Source organism: Poecilia mexicana, unplaced genomic scaffold (genome assembly GCF_051168715.1).
Source record: "Poecilia mexicana isolate PSO_F unplaced genomic scaffold, ASM5116871v1 scaffold_7, whole genome shotgun sequence".
NCBI lineage: Eukaryota > Metazoa > Chordata > Actinopteri > Cyprinodontiformes > Poeciliidae > Poecilia > Poecilia mexicana.
In genome coordinates, this window is record NW_028263376.1 from 20,652,197 (window position 1) to 20,674,981 (window position 22,785).

Here is a 22,785-nt window from a genome sequence, read left to right on the forward strand (position 1 = left end):
TGCTGAATGTTTGATGTCAAGTTGAGCTCATTGCTGGGATATCTGCTCAATGGAAAAAGCGGGGTCTGTTTTTTTAAGCATTTCCAATTGTAGAAATACTTTATTATATGATGAAGGCCAGATAATCTGGAAATGACTCCATAACTTTATCTGACAGATTAGCAGCAACAGTTGCATCTGTTTAAAATCACAGTCAGTGTATTTTCTCATTAGCACACTGGTTCATGACAGCAAACTGGCAGAACCTCTTCAGTGACGCCAATGATTGAAAAATCAGGAGCAGTGCAATTGCAGCACCTAACTGCAAATTGCCATTTTAACTATAACATTTTATGAAATGAGGAAGACTAGGCTGAATGTTGGCTTTTTGATTAATTTATTGTTAGTATTTTATTAGTTAGTGTTAGTTATTTATTGTTTACCCGACATATTTCCCCAATTTTAAGAACATATAAGGTCAAATAATTTATTGCGTATTCAAATTTATCTTGAAAGTGAAGATGAGATTTAGCTTCCTCTAAAGGATTGATGAACACTGTGCTAGTCTCCAGAGCCTAATCCAACATTTGACATTAATTTTAATGCAAAAGCCCCTCCCAATCCAGATTTAGTCCATAGTTGATGGTGGTCAGGATAAAACCCCACAGGGTTTCCCATCCGATTGAACTCAAGTCTTCAGAAATACAAATAACTTGAATTTGTGTTATACAATGATATTGAAAAAGGAACATTTTTGAGCAAAAGCAGTTAAAATCATGAAGCTTTTAAGCAAAGAAACATTTTATTGAATTTGATCCAGTACGAAATCCTCTTACGAAAACCCAATCCTTTAAAATCCCTCATCAAATCTGATTAGGTTTAGCTTAAAACATTAGCAATTAAGTTAAGTTTTAAGGAGCTACAACTTAACACTTTAATCACACTTTCTTCGGAGTAGTTCAATCAGTGAGAAGCTTTAAGCTAAAAATCAGAAAACAGCCTGGAGACAAATATTATACATTTATGATTGACATAATTTATTTGTAATTTAAGTCACAGTTTATCAACTGATTTTTGTTACATTTTGGTTTGTAACAACCAGGGTAACAGAAAAAGTAAGAAGGACACATTACTAAGGCAAATCATTTATTAATTGAAGGGTGTTTCAGTCATTGAGTTGGAGCTGCTGACATACACTCAAAATTTGTTCCTGACTCATAAAAGTTGGCTGCTACTTACAACTTTTTGTATAAACAAGATTGTTTGTGTAGCACTATTTTTTTTACTTTTTACCCTGGGTTACATTTGCCATTTCAGCGGAAACTTTGAGTTTTTATGTCAACTCTATGTCATTGCTTAGACCTTGGTGCCTGCATCATTCCCACCCTCTGCAGAGCAAATGACTGCAGGGTTGCTGGGTAAAAACAATCAATCCTGCAAAAGAAAATCTCCAAAGAGTGTGCAGCCTTTGGAAATGATACAATGTGTGAATCAAAAGTTGATGGATTGGAAGTCAGCTTGAGCCTTGAAAAGAGCTGACAACTGTTTTCTTCAGAGTAAGAAGCACAAAAGCAATAGCAGTTGTTTCTGGTATTTTGTTTACATTTTTTTTAATCCAAAATGTAAATATAAAGTTAAATTTTGTCTACTTTGCATTTTGCAGCCAAATAAGGCAGGCAAACCCACCAAGACATTGTTTCTATACCAGCATAAGTGACAACAACATGCTGTAAGAGACAGATGTGTTTGCCCAAGGTGAGGCCAATATGTCCCTTCAATACTTTTAATTTATGGTTGTTTTGTAATTAATAATTTTACTACTAACAAGATGGGAGGGTGCTGCATCTTTTGAGTAGACCATGTGTCAGTTCATGTTGATACACTTTGTTTTCTATTACTTACTCATTTTTATGTTTACCATCAGAAAAATGTAGGTAAATGACTGAAATGAGGTAAAATATTAAATCTTTAGAGACATGTTACCATGATATTGTGCAGTCCTAGTAACCATTTTTGATATATTCCTTTTGTAAATACAATTTTGAGAAGTGTGGTGTGCATTTGCAGTTTTTGTCCTATTCTAAATAAAATGCCTTCCTACTAATAATAAAATAAACAGAATCCACTTGGTAGTAATTTAATTTCAGGATAAATACAGTTGTTCTGTGAAATGCTCAGAGGTTTGTTCCACTATGAAGATCTGGTCATATGAGAAGAAAATTGACTTTTTATATCTTGCAAGCTAATGAAATGAAAAACGGAAACTATTCATCACCTCGAGCATGCGTTCCCAGAGTGAAACATGGTGGTGGGAGCATCATGCTACGGGAATGATTTTCAGTAGAATCAGGGAAGATGTTCAGCATGGATGGAGCTAAAAACAGGAGAGTGCTGGAAGAAAACCTGCAAACAGGTAGCGACAGCCCTAAGACAGGAAGAGAGGTTCACCTTCCACATGGACAAATACTGAAAGTACGATTACGTATTACTTTGTAATAGTTAACCATATACAGTCCCAATAAAATACTATAAAGTGTGTTTATTGTGAAGTTACAAAATGAAAGTGGAATGTGAGCAAAACATGTCCATTGGGTATGAATATTAACACTATTCTCATAAAAGGTTAAAAGGTTTTCACAGATATTAAAAGTTGATCCACAGCTACAGTTTGTGTCTTAGTGACCTTTTACTCTTTTTCCTCATTTTACCTTTTTCATTTTTTTCTTTTCTGTGGAATGATTTTAATCTAGCAGAAATCCCATTTGCTAGGCTTTTACACAACAGCACAGTGAGGAAAACCTAACAGTACATCGTATGGAAGTGTTTGCACTCTGGATGACTCTCATTCAGCCCCCGTCCAGCAAACCCAGCGAACACATTGGAGTAAAATACGAGCTAAGCCACATATTGGCACCTTGCCTCCTCTTAAACAAATCAGACCATGGAGACTAATAAAAATATGTCTGAGAGCAACCCTTGCTTCCACAGACAAGGAGGTACCAAAGAGGGGAGCTAGCTATTCTCAGCTACCCTGCAGAAGACCTAATAGTGCTATTCACAAGAAGCAAAAAGAGCAAGCCTCACCTGCACATGCATACATACACAACCGCCCTTCATTACTGCTAGATGTTGCTTTGGTTTCATATCGTTCTTTGTGTCTCAAAAAACAAACTCACTTGTTGGAAACAAATTGCTTCTTTAGCTCAGAGACAGAGTGAGAGTGAGGTCCATCTTTAGACCAATTACTGCCATCACAGAATAGAGGCGGCTGCGTCAAACTTCACACTCCAGAGAGGGAAGAGATGGGGTGGCGGATGAAGAAAAGCAGAGTGTCTGTCTGGCTCAAGGAAGAAACAGACCAAGCAGGTCTGAAACTCAAACTCATCCAAGCATCCAGGGTGTGTTGGCTGTTTGCTGCCATCATAAATAGATTTACATAAAAAAAAGAGCTTCAGGTATGTTAATGATTCATCCTCACCCAGGGATTCAAGTGCAACATTTTATTACCTATAGTCCTAATAATAATATGCAGAGATACAGCAGCGAATCTCTGATGGTGGATAAATCTCAAGCAAAAAACAACCGATTTGTTATTTTGGTCCCTTTTTGTACATTAATATGCTGTTGTTAGTTTATAAATCACTGAATGGCTTAGCATCAAAATACATTAAAGATCTACCATTGTTGTAGCAACCATCCAGACCTCTCAAGTCTTCTGGTTCTGGTCAGCACAATCTACAATCCACAAATCTGGAACAAAGGTCCAGAAAACTGCAAAACAGCTGAAACACTGAGTTCCTTTAAATCATGACTAATAACATGTCTAGAGTTGCTGTTGAGCCACAATAAATAAAACATTCACTAACATATTTGATGTGAATTGATCAGTAAAATTTAATGTTTGTTACTGGTTTCATAATTGGTAATTATTTTATAATTTTTGTGGGCTAAAATACAACCATTTTTACTGTCGAGCTGTTATGTTTGTCTAATATTAATTGAGAATTAATTTAGAACTGGTTGTACCGTTACCCTTTAATGGCCATTAATCCTCCATATTTTGCTTAGCTACTGCTAATATTACTTATTTAAAATTAACCCATATTTTCCCCCAAATTCCTTTGTTTTGCACTCATTGAAGAAATATTTGATCAAAAGACGTAATCTGCTTCCCAAAATTATCTAAAGATCATAATCTTTAGATGTTTTAATGATGTTTTATGACATTTCTTATGTTTTTAAGATGTAAAACACTTTAAGCTGCATTCATTAATTGATCGATTACTTATAAAAGTAATCAGGAAGCCACTAGTAACTCTGGAGGAGCTGCAGAGATCCTCAGGTGAGTTAACATGAAAGCTATTAGTCATGCACTCCATAAATCTGGCCAAGAACAAAAACTTTGTTAAAATAAGAAATCCTGTTTGCATGTAGGGATAAACATGGAGGTGGCAGCATCATGCTATGACAATAGGAAGAAAAATGCAACATATGTGGGGGAAAACAGCCTGTTAGATCCCGCAAAAGACTTGAGACTGAGATTACCTTCCAGGAGGACCAATCTAACAAACATAAAGCCATAGTGTCAATAAAATGGGTTACATCAAATCTTGTGCGTTAGAATGGTCCAGTCAAAGTCAGGACTGAAATCGAATTGACATTCGCAAAGAAGCATGGGCAAAAGCTGGCACTGGGACAAAAATGGGAAAAAAATGTGTGGAACTGCATTATGGGTTTTGCAAGACACTATAGATAGCACTAACACAGTTCATAGTTATTCAGCCTAAAGCAGTAAAGTCTTTTGTTTTTCAAAATTGTGTAACTTCATGTGTTATAACTGATCAGCCTCACTTAGGGCCACAGTGGGGATCTTTCCTAACTTAAAAAAATTCCACCATTAAAAAGTTTTGCTGAGTTGTAAACACATTTTGCTACAGCACCTGGAAAAAAAAGAGTTGTAGACAATACGGAAACCTAGGAGCATTCCAGTGTGTCGCAAATGTTACAGAAAAACTAAACTTCTCTAAAAAGAAATGCCTAGTAGGCATGGGCATACTCATTTGTCAACTTCGGCTAAGCTGAGAAGAATACTGCTGTACAGGATTAAATCCTATGAACATGATGAAAACTGTACTGGTCCTCACCAACTATGCCAGGTTTACGTGCTGCTATATCAAAGGGATTCATTTTATTAGAAATGTAACAATTAACAGGGTCATGCCTGAATGCTGAAAACATGTCATTAAATGAAAAAGTAACAAACCTGATCTGGTTGAAAAAGAATTGAAAACGTCAGTTCTTTTTGCTTTTAACTGGCCTGTTAACTAAATTAAAAATAAACAATATCAGTTTTATGGTTGTGGTTGACTTTAATAAGCCATACAGTGCAATCAAAGAGTCACCTCCCTGTCTCTTTAACCACAAACTTGATTGTTAATCTGCTGCCACGGCAACAATCTACGCAAAGACCGACAACTAACTGCTAGTTGATGAAAACAACAGTGCAAGCTTGCATAAAGACCTAAAAACTGGATTTATTACTGAATTTTATTAGACTTAAGGTCTTGTAACTGTATTTTGCATCACTGGCCTGTCTGTATATATAACCACTGCTAGAAAAAACCCTCTTGCATAGACCTCCATCTGTTCGGCTGTTTGATAAAAGATGTATTGAAAAATTGTCACATTTATGTAAATTAATTTGGTCTAACTGAAGTGTTTTGTTTAGCTAAAGGATGAAATTGGCTCAGTGAGAATCTCTTTAATCCAGAAACTGTTTTGTCATTAGAGGCAGTAAACTGCATTATGGGCTCCATGCACTGAAACAGACATATTACATGTTTATTGAAAGTTAAGGCAGATGTGCAAACATTTCAGATATGCAACCAGTTTTTACTATGCAATACAAACAAGCTAGTACAAACTGCTTTCTGTTTTATTAGGACTTTTAAGAAGCATTTACAAGCTACTGTGTAAAAACATACATTCATTCAAATGAATTGGTGCTTTAACCTCTTCAGACAAAACATGATGTGGAAAACACCCACTCAAATGTTATTTATTTTCACTTCTCTCATTTTACTCATTTACCTGGAGAAACAGGAAGGCTGAACGTATTACAGCAAAGTTTTTCTCAATTCTCTTATTCCAAAGTTTATGTAAGTTAAAAGAAATGGCCACCAAACTAGTCCTGTGTGAGAGCATTACAGCACACTAAAGTCAGGGAAAAAACAGTATGGTATAAAATAAAGACAAGCAAAACTACTTAAAAGATGTCGTTCCTCACAAGATTACAGATAAAAGTCTGTCTAGGTCAACTAGCACTTCTGCCAGTATTCGAGCGCGGTGACATAAAAGCCTGTTTGAGTCTTCCTAACTCTTTTAACACAGGTTTTATTTTACTATTTAAAGTGAGAGCTTAGTGAGAGCACACCATTTTCTTGTCCACCTCTACCTTCCTCTTCTCGCTTGTTTTCCGCTTCAACAAAGAGGAAGCGGCTCTAAGCGACCTCCTCCATCTATTTATTTGCTCCGAGTCCAAAGAACTGCAAAGCATCAGGAATAAAACAGTAGCGAAAGGGTTGGAGACAGGTACACAAACACACACTGCGAATTCATCTGCGCACACGTGGATGCGACTCGCACACAAACACACACTCCTGGTTGAGCATCTAAATCACATTAGCCGCCTGCCTGCCATCCATCACTCCCACAGACAAAAGCACATGCAGGGGAGGCGGGGAAACTGCATGGCAACATGTATAACCGCACGCAAACAAACACACACGATCGGTCATAGAGCAGCAAACACACCTTGAAACCAGGAGACAGCACACAGGAAATCGCAATCTCATTACGAACAGTCACAAATCAACTTCCATTCGCTCCCATGCACATCACTGTCAGCTCACATCTATCGCACGTTTAGAGATGGGCTCATTTGCAGAGCTGTAGCTGCTCACTCCAAAGTTACACAGAAATCAGAAACAAGAACAGCCAAACAACAACATACTATGGTTGCTTTGAAAAATTTAAGAAGATCGAGCTAAACGACACGTTGGGTAATCTTTTGTGACTTTATCAATCTTCCTTCCTATTAGAGGGGGAGGGGTTCCCACCTCCCAACGCTCTGTTTGCGTAGATGTTTGTAGACCCGAGTGTTTGTTGGAGGCGCCTGTTGTCTTGAAGATGGCGTGTGCCTGTGGGGTGCTCCTTACCTGATGGGATGCATGGTGGGAGTGTGGATGTCTGTGTATGTTTGCATGTGTGTGTTTTATCTAATGGGCTGTCTCTTGGGTGAAGTAATTACCTAGTAAAGCAATAAAGGGGTCAAAAAAGGAGAGGAGAAAATATGGTTTAGGGAAGCAGGACAAACTACAAGCTTGCTATTTATCTATCCATCTGTCTATCTATCAATCCATTTATCCATCTACAGCTTCTAAATGTATATTCCGAAGTCTCCTCTCTTAGCTCGAGACAAAGAACCTTGCTCTTCTTCTCATCCCCAACTACCTGATGCAGTTATAAATGCTAAGAGTAATAATTGTGTAAATCTCCAATAGAAGACTAGTAGAGAGTAGTGTTCAAAATTTGCAACTTAATTCCCTCCTATGCCTCTAAATGTAACCCCTAATAATAAACAAGAGTGTCCACTAGGGGTGCATTTATATATCAGCCAGCCAATTTCCTTAATTTTGCATGATTGGTGATTATCTACAGATTTTATCGACTTCACCAAAGGTCTAAAAACCACCCAAGGTCCTCTTTTGCTCTGCTGCGAGACACTGAATGAGTCATGTTTGTACGTTAGCAATAGTCACTCCACTGGTGCCAACTCAGTGACTTTCTTGGAATATTTAGAAAAATTTCAGACAAAAAAAAAAAATTCAGTATCGGCCAAAACCGGAATCAAACAAAAAACTGGCATCCAAACCCCTAACCCTAGACAAGTGTGTCCACCTTATAGACCCACTTGTCTTCAGAAGGTCAGTATGGTCCTAAATAAAGTAGCTAAACAAGTGCACACACACTTGCAGACGGGAGTATTGCCTTTACTCCTAAAACGACGGCTAGAAATAAATATTTTGAACACTGTCAATTACAGATCTTAGAGCGGAATCAAAAATCTGCATCAGCAGGTTTAACATCGATAAAACATCCCTGCATCTCTATTTTCGCTGGCGGTGTGCATCTTCAGTCGGGCCTGGTGCGTCTGCTTGTGAACAGCAGTGAGGATTAGACAGTAATTCACCTCACTGTACAGCTACAAAACGGCTGCTGACAAAACGCATCTGCAAGACTGTGTGTCTGCCCACGTGGCATCAAAGCAGCGAGCGACTCGACTGCTCCTTTACTTGGCTCGTACAATCGTTTAAAATCATCTGCACACGCACACTCATACGCACATACCCCCGGCCGTTTGATGTGTAATGAGAGAAACCATTAGCAGTAAAAATGGGCTCTCCCCGCCCCACTGCTCAGCAGATCTTAGTCAGAGCTGCCGTTACATGTCTATTTATACATTCACTCCTCTTTGGATTTTCTTCCCCTCTAACAGAGCACAGTTTGTGCACAACATAGTCAACAATCCTGCATTCCTCCTGCCCTTCTCTCCCCATGTCTTCTTCTGCTGCTGATTCCCTACCTCTCTCTCTCTCTCTCTCTCTCTCTCCTCTTCCCATCCCCCCCTTCTCTGGCAATCTCCTCCCACTCTATACCCTTCCCCCTGCTCTTTCCTGCTCTATACCTCCCTCCCTCCTTCCCTGTCTCATCAGGCTATATGCAAGCAAGGCACAAATTCATCAAGAGAGAGAGAGAGAGAGAGAGAGAGAGAGAGAGAGAGAGAGAGAGAGAGAGAGAGAGAGAGAGAATAAGAACTAGAGAAAAGGGGGGAAGAAATAAAAGGGAGCAAAACAAGACCAGATGACAAACAAACAGGGAGTAAAAAGAGGAGCAAGGCAGAAGATGGAGGATGGAGAAGGAGTAGGAAGGTAGTGCCGAGAAGGAGGCGGGGGACGATCGCTCTCGATACAGCGATGGGCGTTCCTCTCTACGGCTCCTATGAGGTCAAAAGTTTACAGTGGTTTTAATTTCACCTTTCAGCAGCCAATCAGAACGCGTCTCCGGGTGCTGGGGGAACTTTGACCTACTCCAAGAATGTGACTGGAAAGATCCGAAACTCGCTCTTTCTTCTAAACCAATCCTCTCCTTTCTTATCACTTTGGAAATGTGTGGGGGCGGGGGGTTTCAGAGCAAACCTGTACCTGTGTTTATTTGAAGACTTTAAAATAAACACAGGTAAGGAAAAGTATTTATTTGAAAGGATACTAAGAAAAATAAAAGAAACAAAAAAGATCTACAAAATGTTACATCACAGGGCAAGCCAAAGTCCATGTTAAGGTCACTTCCAAACAACACACACGTAAATACAGCAGCGACACACCCCACATGCTGCCAGAGCGCCGTGTGAGGGTGTGTGTGCTCATCCACATGCCAGTGCAGGGGGAGGAGGCTGCAGTTAGATCATAGCACCAGGCAGGGGAGGGGCGGCCCTGCAAAAAGAGAGTGGGCATCATGTCAGGCAACGACACGTAGAGCGGCTGCGAGCCGCTCGTAAGGAGACAAGGAAGTGCATATTAATCATGTGCGTGTGTGGTGTGTTTGACTAATTAACAGCTACTGAAGAAGCTTCCCGCTGCTCTATTCTCCACACATCAGCAGCACAACTGCGGCTGCATCCACCTGGCTGCAAGGCGCGCGCACGAGAGCGCATTTCCTCTGAGGGAGCAGCCGCCGTGAATCTTCTGTAGGAGTCCAGACAAAAACTAGACAAAGCAGATGGCGAGACGAGACGAGATATACGGCCTGCTTCCACCTGTGGCGGACTTTCGCCTCGCAGACGCTGCTTTTTCACTCAGCTCTCCGGGCACAGAGAGTGAAATACATCCACTACAACAGCTGCACATGAAGGACAGGCGCTTTGAAACGCTATAGGTCCAAATAAAAGAGCAAAAGCAAATCAATAACCCAGAACCTCAGCTGCTCTCACAGGCTGAATATAACCATTTATAGAAGCTGTACGAGCAGAAATATTCTACTTTCAGATGTAGAATAACTCCTATTAGGACAGGACAACCAATCAATAGCAATACGTATCCCAATAAATATGTCAATAGATAATCGATCTGATAGAATATCCAATTTATAGAATATTCACTGATAACTGCACGGCAGAGGAAAGATTTTAGCCTCTCAACCTCTCATGGTCAGCTAAGCAAGGATCGATGGGATCAACTAACTCACTCCCTCTTTGGTTACCAAGCAACTCACTCATTCATTGGTTACCTAGCAACAACCTGCTGGATAACCTAGGCAAGTTGAGTAACTTGTACAGTTTCAGATTTTGCCAGCTCTCAATGTCTCCATACCCCTTTAATATCTTACAAGTAAAACCTGAAAAGTCAAATCAAACTGAAAAAAAAACAACGTGCTGTTGAAACTAAAGTGGTTTCAAACCCATTCAAGGAGACGTTGATGAGATGATGTCCTTTCTGAGCTACTCTTCAGAGGTAGAAAAAAAGGTCAAATAATGACAAACTCTCAAACCTAACTAACTTTCTCTAGTTTAAACGTCACACTTTGAAACCTCTCCACCTCAAGCAGTGATAACCATAGGTTTGAGGCAACACAATAAATGGAAAAAGCACTCAGTGTCAGCCACATGTGCTGTTTTCAACTCCAACCCCTCCTGAGGCAGTACAATCAAAAACCGTTCCGTTTTCCCTCACCTCGTCACCTCTGACTCCGGTCTTTTATGCAGAAGACGATTAGGTAAACTGCAAGAAAAACTGAGCTTGTGAACAAAATAATATGTATCACAGCATCTTAGTTCTAATTGAAAGTAAAAACTATCGGCAGCACAATGTTTGTCACAGTCGTTAGAGAGCAACAAGTCGACCCTGCCACCTTTGACCCCTCTGGCTGTATTTCTGCTCTTTCGAGCAGCTGAAGTGTGTCAGGACAAAGGTTAAATGCAGAGCAGCCGCAAATTAGTCCTGAGCTGTCGAGGCTGAATATATGAGAGTGTGCATCAATGAGTAATGCCATGTCAAAAAGGAGCAATAATGCCTCTATAGCAGCTGGGAATACAAAGACTAAAACTGTTCATCTTTAGGAATCTGTACAAACATATTACTCAAACATAAATTGTTGTGCAGTTAAAATATTGTGAACTTGGAACGTAGGGGTTCAGTGATGACATTCAGTCTCGCTGTGGTTAATCTCTGTTATAAACTCGGTTGAGCAACAGTGTTCTAAGCAGCAGATTAAGTTTCAGGTTAATATTCTGCCAATATAAACTATTTTTTTCTCCATTCAGGAAAGATCTGGTAAATGGTGGCGAGAGCCAAACTGCTCCTCCTGTATTTGACCTTTTGGCAGTCGGTCAAAGCCTCCGTTCGAACACGCTAAAGCAAACATTATTTGCAGAGAAACTGAGAAGTGTAATCCCTCAACAGCTGAAACAAACTCCAGTTGCAAAAAGACTTAAAAAATTTTAAGCCAGTTTTATTATTACCTTTGGTTATTCTGTTTTGCTGAGGCTGCGCACTTTTATTTACATGATTAAGATCACAGACACTTGACAAGTGTGGAAGTATTTTTACACACATGGTATCAGATCTAAATAGATCTTGCATCCTGCATGGGCCTCTTCATGGCATATTAATTTGTAATGCTATGACAAAGAGGTTGCTTTTTCCTCACTAAGGAAAAAGCACTTTGAGGATTATGAAATCCTCAAAGTGCAAAGTTGTGCAGATTTGATCAGGTTCAGTCTTTTAGCAAACCAATCTTCTTTGATCATGCTTCCTCTTCTTACAAATTAATTTCTGCTTTTTGTGCTGGAACCATTTTGCATGCCTTCCCACTGTTGAGCACAACTGACCAGCCCTAAAGGTTGAACTGGATGTGTCCTGCAGGTAAATTATTAATGGCTTGTTGTCATTTCCTGCCTTAACCATTTGGCCTTCCTCTGTTCATCTCTGCCCTTTCTCCGGCCCTGTTTGTAGTTTCACAACTCTACTTCCACCATCCTCACATTCACCTCTCTCCCCTCCCTCCTTTTCTCTAAGTCTGGCACTAGAAATGGTTTTATTTAGCCTTTGATGAGATAGCCCAAAAACATATTCACCACAAGGCCTTTACTGGAAACCTGTCACTGAGATGTAAGAAAAAAAAATCAGTTTCTACAAACGGTAAAGTGTGCACACGTTCCCAAAGTGCGTTTGTCAGTTTACTGTTGCATCATGTAGTGCAAGTAGTGCCCAGCCATATCCCGTTCAAAAGTACAGCATTTTTGTTCAAAAGAAAGTTACTATAAATCAATACAACAAAACCAAAGCCCAGTGGCTTCTCAGGGTCAGTACTCCAACCAGTAGGCTCTTTTCAGACAGCAAAATCTATTTCCTAGTTCTTGAAATCTATTGGTAGTAGAGCTCCTTCTCTTTTGTTTCAGCACTTCAGGAACTATTTTCTATTGTAGTTTCCAGTCATGTTTATAGGTCTCAACTGCTGTAGCTCAATGATAAGTGAATGAAATAAAATCACGACTTATGGGGATTGGTTGGGAAAGCTCAATTTTCTATCAGAACCCATCCAAGATGAGCCTTTAAAGGCATCTTTCTATTATGCTCTCCTGAATTATTTTCTCCCATAACCTAAATACTCTGAACCTTCAATCTCCCCTGCATGGGAGAGATTGAAGGTTCAACATTGTTTGGGTTTGTTGTTTTGGGTTGTTCGTCTTAACTATTTACACAACTAGTACTGTTTATGTTCCATAAAATATCCTTCTGTCTCCACTGAACTGTGTGATTTAAAATCTAAAACAAAAATATCCTTAAAATAATAGAATAACGGAAAGAATTCTGAAGGAATATGCTGTTTTCGGCAGGGCTGTGCGATAAAACAGTAATGGCAGCTATCGCGACAGACACGTGATCAATATCAATAGATATACATTTGATAGATTGTTGATGATTCCACTGAACTCTGATCCAGAACTGTACGACGTTTCTTTCCCGGCCAACTAAGCAAGCTTGGTGGAATCAGCAAACTCGCTCGTTCTTTGGTTACCTAGCAACGACTAAATGAGTCGTTCAGTGGTTACCTAGCAACAACCAGTTGAGTAACTTGAGCAGCAGCAGTTCCATGTTGCCTCTAACAAACTCTGGCATATATCTAGGTCCACTCCGCGTGTAGTTGAGGCGGTTTCAACGCGAAACGTCCTCACAAAGGTACATTTTTACGACACAAGACTCACAAAAGAAACTGCTCAGTAGAAAACAATGTTCACATCGAACCATTCTGAGTCAGTCCAACCAGCCGGAATAAGGATGCGTAGTGTGACTGCCGCGCTCCAAGCGGTACTGATTGTTGTTCGTTGGTTGTTCTGCTGGAGAGCGAACAGGGCGAGGCGCCAAACTGGCCAGTATCCATTTGGATTGTGGGAAATGAAGGAATCTGTCACTAGCAACGTAGGCAATCGGTACGCTCGACGTCGGTACGCTATGACGTCTAAAATGTGACGGTGCGTGTACAGATTTCACAGAAAACACACTCTGTACACTTCAGTAATTGGAATAAGTTTCTAATTTCGCCACAGTGTCCCATAACTGCTTAAAAATAAAAAAAAAGATCAGGGTGGAGTGAAAGGAGAGAAAGACTGCAACAACTCCAGAGGAATTTGTGAATAAAAGAGGAAAGATTATGTCACCAGTTTGGCCATTATTCAGATATTTAAAACAAAAAGGAAATTAATAAATATATTATGATACGAAATCCTTATATCTTGATATTACCCAGCCCTGAGGCAACAGCTAAGCTACAATAGAGCTGTACAGTGATTGATTATGGCAACAAAAATTGATTGAAAAAAATAATAGTAATAATTTCCAAGTTTGTTCATCAAAAACACACATTACAAATTAATTCTTTATAACACACAGAACTTAGGCTACGAATTTAATTAAAGTGAGTTACGTAAACAATATGACCTAATACAAGTCAATATGCATGTAAACAAACAGCAGAGGAAAGAGCAACAGTGTTTTTATCTGATGGAAAAACTTCATCATTCTCTTTCTTCTTTTTTTTCCCACCATTTTGATGGTATTGTGTTGTGCTTGGCAGAGCAACAAGAGTAAAAACCCTCAAAGGCATGTCGTACTTCAGGGAGCGCCCCGGTTCATGCAACCCTAACAAATGTTTCAAAGTGCCTGAAATTCTAGGCGCTCACCCTGGTTACCGGAGCGGGCAACAACAGGAGGTGATATTTCATCCGGCGCATCGTTCTTAATGGTTGAACTGATATGTGGGGCTTAGTGCAAAGTCTGATTTACTTGGATATTTAAAAAAAAAAAAGATTAATGCTAAATAACAAGAGCTGCAAAAGAAACCAAAATTGTTGGTTCACACTGGATCAAATCAGTGACCAAATTACAGCCTATTTTCTCCACAGAGAGCTGTAGACTGTTTACTACCACTCTTTGTGAGGGAGGGAGAGAAAATGAGAGGGGTTAAGTTTTATAGAGGAAAAGCTGATTCGACTGAAGACACTCCCCCTGCCTGAGCTGGGGCCCCTGCATGGAGAGCTTCTTTCCACTTCTGAGCTTGGCAGAAACACATGGCATAATGGCAGTGACCCTGCTTCACTTCTGGACACCAGCAACCATCACCAGCCTGTCTACAGCATGATCCTGCAGGCTCTCGCATCACATCACATGATGAAATACATTAGAAGCTCTTCATTCAGACCTTCGGCTGAGCAAGAAAATAATAAAGAAAAAAGAAAAACTGTTGCACAGACAGTTTTAAGGAGGCGAAACTTGGCCGCTGCGTCTCATTTGACTTTGTGTGCATGCAGTCAAACGAAGCAGCGACGAAAGCTCAGTGCTTCTGCTAAATGCTGCAGTGCACAGCAAACTAGGCTTGACAGAAGGTACAGATGAACAAGCTCCAGGTGTCGTCACAACACCAACATCGTGACCTCAAAGGGGAGGTGGAAACTCAGCCAATAACGTAGAGCCCGCTCAGCCAGCACACTGGTTCACACCAAGGTGACAGACCTGGTTGGAGGGCGGTGGACCTTGTGTTGCTTCTTCACCGTCAAATGCTGCTCGTCATGCCGAACACTGAGATACGTTGGTGTCTTTATACGGCTCAGAATATGTCGCAAATTTATTGCTGTCAGTGCCATTTATTGTATAATTTATCACTTATCATGATTCATTTCTTATTAAAATAATTTTGATTTATGTAGTCAATGATGCTTAAAACACCCCAAAACTGTCCATTTTGATGAGATTGTTCATTTTACTTTTTTCTCCACTTTTGTTCAATGAGAGTATACCAATAATTTTTAAAGTATGACTAAATGCAGTTATTTTGTTCAGTTTAGTGATGCAAATCACACTTCTTTATGCGACTGGTTTCTTAAAGAATCATGTTACAAATTGGAATGTTTTTCAGGAGCAGTATTTGTGTTTGTGGGGTCATGGTGGCAGTGCCATGCAGCCACAGATGTGCAGTTAACTAAAAAAGAAGTAATTAATAGTTCTTATCACTTTTACTCTTATCACAATAGAATCATGATAAAAGTATAAGTCCATATCATCCTCCCCTATGCTTACAGGCAACAGACGTTTCATAAAGAAATGTCTAAAAAGCAATAAATGCTGGCTAATTATTTTAGTGCCACACATTCAGACTCTGCTCCTGTGATATATTTGGTACAATTTGCTTACTGTAGCATGAAATATTCTAGAAAGTAAAGAAGATAAACTTCCACCTTATTTCTGTAAGTTTTCATCTAATAATGCTCATTTTTCAGCTCAATCCTCTGACCAGCCACCACCATTCAAGGTGGGCATGTTGTGTTCAGGGTGTTAATTTTCCGCTACACGCTGTGTTTTGCATGCAACACATAAAGGAAAAGTTTAGCTCTTCATGCCAGATCACCATCTTCCACATGTTTGCTGTGTCCCCAGCATGGCTTGTGGTAAACTCTGGAAAATTATTTCTGCTTCCTTTCAACAATCTTATTACTGTTCCATTAGGGGGCAGATTTATGGAGGGCACAGCTAATATTGGCCTTCTCAGGAGGCTCTCCCACCTGAGCTGTGGATTTCTGCAGCTCCTCCAGAGTTACCATGGAGCTCTTGGTTCTTCCTATGACTAATCTTCTGCTTACCCAGCCTTACAGTTTAGCTAGACAGCCATATCTTACTTGGCTGGCAAGTGTGCCACACTATTTCCAGATAATGGATTAAACAGTATTTGGTGCAATGTTTAAAACTATAGAGTTCCAGTTTTATTATCTAAGTTTAATGCAAAGTGCTCCTTGGTCATTGGGAGGATGTTTGTTCTCTAGCAAACCTCTGAGGTCTTCACAGAACAGCTCGGTCTCTACTGAGATTAAATTACTAACCGTTGGCTGCATTTGGTTTTATTTGGGAGTAAAGGGGTAACACGGGACTGAAAACACATGCATACAACATTTAAAGGGGCAGTATTATGTAAAATTAACTTTTTGAGCTTTGCATCTTGTTAAAAAGTTATTCTGTCATCACAAACATACATGGAGTGTTTCATCCATATTTGAGAAGTTCTTTAATCTTTCACATTTTTCAGCTGTGAAAAATGTCTGGCCAGACCTAGCCTCACCTTTGAGACACAGTTCCTCCTCAGAGCTGCAGCTTCACGCTCCCGCATTAAGCTCCTTCAGACTAGCCAGCAGAAATGAGCAAATTCCTGGTGAAACTGTGCATCAACTGATCTCATTATATGAGCCACTTCTGACTAAAACGCTTGTAAAACCGTTGTCAGAGGGCTAATAGAGGAGCATTGTTGTGATGACTTCCTGAAGGCGGAGTTTCAGAAAAGCAGGAGCTTCTTAAAGAGACAGAGGCCTAATTCAAGGCATTAAATTACACAGTCAAATTTATTTTAAGTCGTATTTGACATATCCAGCATTTTTAACAAGTGAAGTTACTTGATTGTGCTAGCCTGGACGTTACATAATACTGCCCCTTTACGATTTTGCATTATAACAAATTTTGGCAACTATCCTTTTTGACTATGGATGGACAAATGCATGGACAGAAAATTTTATTTATCACAAGCCATAAATCGAACAAAATCCAAGGAAATAAATTCAAGTTTGTGGTTGTATCGTGACAAAATTGAGAATAAGTTCAAGTGGTATGAAAACATTTGTTGCAAGTCCACACTGGCATGTGTTGCGTTGGCTATGGAGGGATGTGGTGGTTGAGGGGGAAGGCTGGACCAGAGTGAATTAAGTTGAGGAGGCGGTCATGTAACAGTTGGGTTCAGGCAGAGTTAAAGCCCCCTCGCTTGCTGTGCTGCAGCTGGTAACATTTACCTCAACTCCTACCCCATAAAATGCTGCGCATGTGTGCGTGTGTGAGTGTTTAAGCAAGGAGAGGAGCCTTAAAACATATAAACTCAGCCTAGATTTTTTTTTTTTTTTACAATGGAAAACGAGTAAGAAAAACAGAACTCTTCTTGTTAGGAACACACCATCGCAAGGACGCCTTTAACAAACGTCTATTACCTTACAGTAAAGAGGAAACGTGAAACCAGCCCCGACCTCCTGAATGGGGCTCACAGACACGTTGTGTTTTTCTTACTTTTAAACAGTTGTTCACACACAACTGCCTTTCAGCATCACGTCATCGGCCAATAAGAGTTAAAAAAAAAAATCCAACTGTGCTTCTGTTTGAAGGAAAGTCAGCATGCACACAACGCATACTGTCAGGGTATGATAATACAGTATTAACACAGTCCATTACCATAATCTAATAGCTTCTATTTGATGCAGAAAAGTTAAACATAATGCAGAAAAAATAAACCAAAAATTAGATTCTAAGATCTATGTTTTTCATCTATCCATTGTCTACACTCGCTAATACTTTAAACCGCGAGAATAAACTGACTGAAATTTTAGATGCCTTATCAGTAACAAAAACAGAACCAACTCTATTACTTACTTACTGAAGTAAGAGGCATTAATTGTAGATTAGTTAAATTGCATCCCAATTTTAGCAACCCTAACCAATATTAACCAATGAAGCACCAATCTGGAACAAGTCTATTTTTTTATATTATTGTCTTACAGCTCATAACCTTCTCAAAAACATCCAAAAAGAGACAAAGTGGTACTTAGCTGTCTATCAAACTGCCTCTACTGCGTTTTAAAACTGCTCCTTTCAAAGTTAATCATAACGACACAGATGATTTCTGAATATTTACTCTACAAGCCCTGTGACATTGGTCACTCTGTGCAGGAGATAAGATCTCAAAAACAAGTAATGGGTCAAATATTTGGCAGCAGAGGGAGTACTGCCATTGAATGGCATCTGGACGACAACATGCTGGGGTTTTTAAAGAGCTATCTGCTTTCCAAGACTTTAAAATCTGTGATTTTTTTATTTTTATTTTCAGATTCAATTTCAATCACACACAGAAAAAAGCTACTTTTAATTTTTTTTAATCAAAACTACTTGATTACAAGCTGTAAATGCAATTGAATTATACTTGTGCCAACTTTCCTCAGTTTTCACTAACACAAGAAACTATAATAATAGAAAACGTTAAATATCAGTTCCAACTGCTGGCTGGACAACAAGAACTTAAGACTTCCTTCAGCAGCTTAGCGACAGGCTAATGAAGAGCAACAATGAAAATTAAAATGATTTTATCTTAATATAATTTCAAATGACATCACAAATCTTCAGTAATAACAAAAGGCCATATTAGCTCTGGGATAAAATGAGCCGTCTCATTTTAGCTCTTTGTTTTGATATTCACCATCCTCTGCTCTGCATTGAATTGTGCCAACAACTTGTGGTTTGTATCCGTTCTTTATGGAGCCACTAAAGAGGTGACAATAGCAGGTCTAGCAGTGTCAAAACCTTAATTGGGAAGTTTAATGTCGGATAAATTTATGTATATAGCAAGCAATTTTGTGTTTCTATTTTGTGTTTATTTATAAAAAAAATTGTTTGTGAATGTATGGGAATGCTAATAATTATGTTAGAAAACAGATTTCTGCTACAAATATACTTCAGTCTGATGTTTTTTGTTTATTGTGCTTTGATTTTATTATATGAAGCTTTTAATTTCTCTGTTGCTGAAAATGTGTTATTTAAATAAACTTGACTTCACACCATTTAAATTAAATATCTGGTTCCTAACTCTTCTTTGTGTCAACAGGATGGTGATTTTTCAATTTCCTTTAAAGCTACAAGTCAGATGGATGAAAAAAGAAATTACTATTTTCAACTTGGCCTTCTAGTGAACCTGTGCAGAGGTCCAAAGCTTTCTCACTTGTTTTTATTCCAGCAAATTGAGATCCCACCACTCCCAGATTGACTCCCACCACTTTTAGATTTTTCATAGAAAAAACAAAAACTAATTTATCTTTTATTTTCTGGTTTTCTACTGTGAAATATGTGAATGTGCACCAGACTTTGACGCTGAAACTTTAATCTCACAAGCTAAAAAATAATCCATTCACATATTTGAAACATTTCTTCATAAACAATTTACAAGATTGATATGTATATTTTAAAAACGTCCAAAAGTGTTTGGGACTTTCAGCAACATGCTGTCTGCAGTAGATGATAGATCGATACCTGATCCATGATGGACTCTGGTAGCGAGTCCAATACTTTATTCCATCACTAAACATCTAAAAAATTATTTTATAGTAAAAATAAGAAAATATGAATGTTCTTTTCCCCTTCTTTTTGCTTTTACAGACAAATAACTGTCAGATGACTTTAGAGTTTTGTTTTAAATATCTGAAATACTGTCAAACTGGTGACCTTTCCTGTTTTATCTAGTTTCCTCTCAAGTTTTTCTTCTCATTTTCTTCTTTCACACCATTATTTTTACTTTTGAGCAGCTATGAGGTAAAACATGAAACTGCTGCTGCGCAACTTAGTCAACAGGCTGTTGCTAGGTAACCAAAAAGTGAGCGAGCTGCTGCCACCAACCTGACCGACTGAGCAGCTGAAGGCTTTTCTTGGCCTACAACTCTCAGAATGTCGTGTGGCTCTGGATCGGAGTTCAGTGCAATTATTATTTATTTCATATTGATCATGTTGCAATATATATTGCTAATGATTTGTTGCCCAACCATTAGCTAGTCTAACAACATTTAGAGAAGAAAGTAAGCATTGCAGTTTTCATTCTGATTCAATACTAATAACTAAATTAACAAATAAATTAACCTGATTGCACCAGTTTTTCGTAGCCCAGCAGTTTTTCGATGCTGGTCTACGAATGAAAATACGTAGCCCAGCATGAAAATACCAGTATTGCCATTATAGGCATATCATGTTAGCAGCAGTATTAATCTGAAAATACCACTCTCAAAGAGGTCGCTCTGTATTACGTGTAATAATTGTGTAAGATCTTTACAAAGAGACTGTAGCTTTCAGGGTATGATGTGTGCAGCTGCCGCGCCAACAAACTCCCAGGAGATGCTCCTGCAGATTTGTCTGTGGAAGAGAGGAGAGGAGGTGGAAGAAGCCCCAGGTAGCCTCACAGCAATGCACCATGAGAAACAGGAAGAGACAGAGAAAAGCACTGCTGCTCACATCTTTTCCAGCCAGTGAATCCCTCCGTCTCCCACTGACCAGCTAAATATTGTATCAGCTGGAAGGAGAATCTACCGGTCTCATGACTGGCGGGGATTCTTTTGTTCGATTGTTATTGTTGTTATTTGTTCCTACATGTAGGAACGTGCTGGTCTATGTCTATGTGTCTGTAAAATGTGTGTGTGCGTGTGTGTGAGTGTCAGAGGGCAGATGAAGGGACATCTGAGATTGTTCCACCGACCACACCGTCACTGAAGTGCTTTTGATTGGTCACTTTGAAGTTACCCGTCTGTTTTCCTCCCTGCCTCTCTCTCAGTGCACATCCGATGTGTGGCGCGCTGCTGCTCGGTTCAGAGTTGGATGAACGACCTTGAGCAGTCGCGCAGGGCTGTGTTGCCATGGCAACGAAGCCTCGCGCAGCCAGTAACAGCTGGATGCAACAGCACTCCCTGAATTTTAGCGGGTGCCACGATGTTAATAAAGCGACTCTCTCTGTCTCCTCCCCCCCCTCCTTTTTTTTTTTTACTCCTCGGTCTTCATCACCGCCTTCATCTCTCAAATCTTTATAGACTCGCATGGAACTGCACTACAAGCTGCTTTTCTCTTTCTGCGACAATTTAGCTTGTTTTACATGAGCTAATTGAGTCTAATTGATGCGAGTTGGCCATGTGCAGTCCTGGCAACCCGCTGACTGTGAGGCGGAGGAGAAAAAAAAAATCCCTGACAAGTTGAGAGGACAAAGACGGAGGTAAAGAGAAAGAGCCAGAAATCAAGAGTGAGCCACAAGTTACAAAACAAAACGAAACAGAGAAAAGCGCATTGAGATGGGCACTTGACATTCCTCTCACAGAGGAAATAGCTCTCGGAAAGAAAAAAAAAAAGGCGGCAGAGGACATGAGCTGCACTGAGGCATTCTTGGAGAAAGAAAGGAAATGGAAAGTGAGGATGCACTGCACGATTCTGACAGCCCATCAGCTCAACCCACACATCTCCTTTTGCCTCCTCTCACCCCCCAACTTTCCTTAATACTTAGTTAATCTTTTCTGCCTCCTCCCCCTTAAACTTCATTCAATACTTAATCTGACAAAATAAATGGTATCAACTAAATTTAGCACGTTTTTCTTCCTGGGATGAACAAAAAGATCAACCAGATTGGATATTTCATCTGAGGTTTTGGTTGTTTGCCCTCATCATCTGAATCAGGATCTGTTTCTTTCAGGTTTTGATGCTGTTTTTTTTATTAACCATTTTACAATCTTAAAGACCTGTCTCTACGTGATTTTGAAAGTTATTTTAAACTCAATTAGTTTAGCCTTCAACGGAAAAACATCCCAAGATGAAATATTAGGCTTGAAGCTTTCTGCAAGATAAATTATAATCAATGCAAGAATATACAAAACGATGATTGCTATTTTTGTTATGCTGGTCATGCTAATTGCTAATATGATGGTAAAGCTAATTTAATCAATTAAATGGTGCAGCACATTTCAGCAACAAGGCAGTTCAAAAAGTTTCACATCATAAAAATACAAATTCATAGGAGACCATTTTAACTCTGTAATAACGGTTTTAGGGTGGATTCACACCAGCCCTGTTTGGCCCACTTTAATCAAACTATAGCTTGTTCACCTGTAAAGTCCAGTTTTATAGGGGAGGTGAGAACGGACAATTAAACTCTGATGTGGACCGAACTCTGGTTCTCTTATAAACCTGGACTTTGGCTCAGTTGGAGTGAACTTTGAATGCATATCTGACTTCCAAGTGGACTGAAGATCGCTCCAAAAGCAGGAAGTGGACTATAGCACATGGCATTCTGGGTAAAAGTAACAAACAAATGTGCGTGTCTAGCAGTAGAGGGAGAAATGGCTCATCGTCTGAATCATTTGTTATAGAACAAAAAAAAAAAAAAGACAGATGGAAAAAAACATTAGCATTGGCTACCTAAAAAAAAAAGAGATGCTTTTTTTCTGTTTGCTGTTTAGAATCTGCTAAAACAATGTATTCATTTATTAAAATTCATTAATTTGAAAAATACTGTACTTTACTTTTAACCCTGACTATAGGATTCATTGATCTAATGCAACTTGGCAAGGAAAAATATTGCATTTCATTGCTAAAAAAT

General features: G+C 39.3%; 1 protein-coding gene across 2 annotated transcripts in view; it reads right to left on the reverse strand.

The window, feature by feature from the left end:
* Positions 1–22,785, reverse strand: part of LOC106917477 (nuclear receptor coactivator 3-like) — a 69,155-nt gene that overhangs the window by 39,011 nt on the left and 7,359 nt on the right. The gene's annotated exons all lie outside the window — the stretch shown is intronic.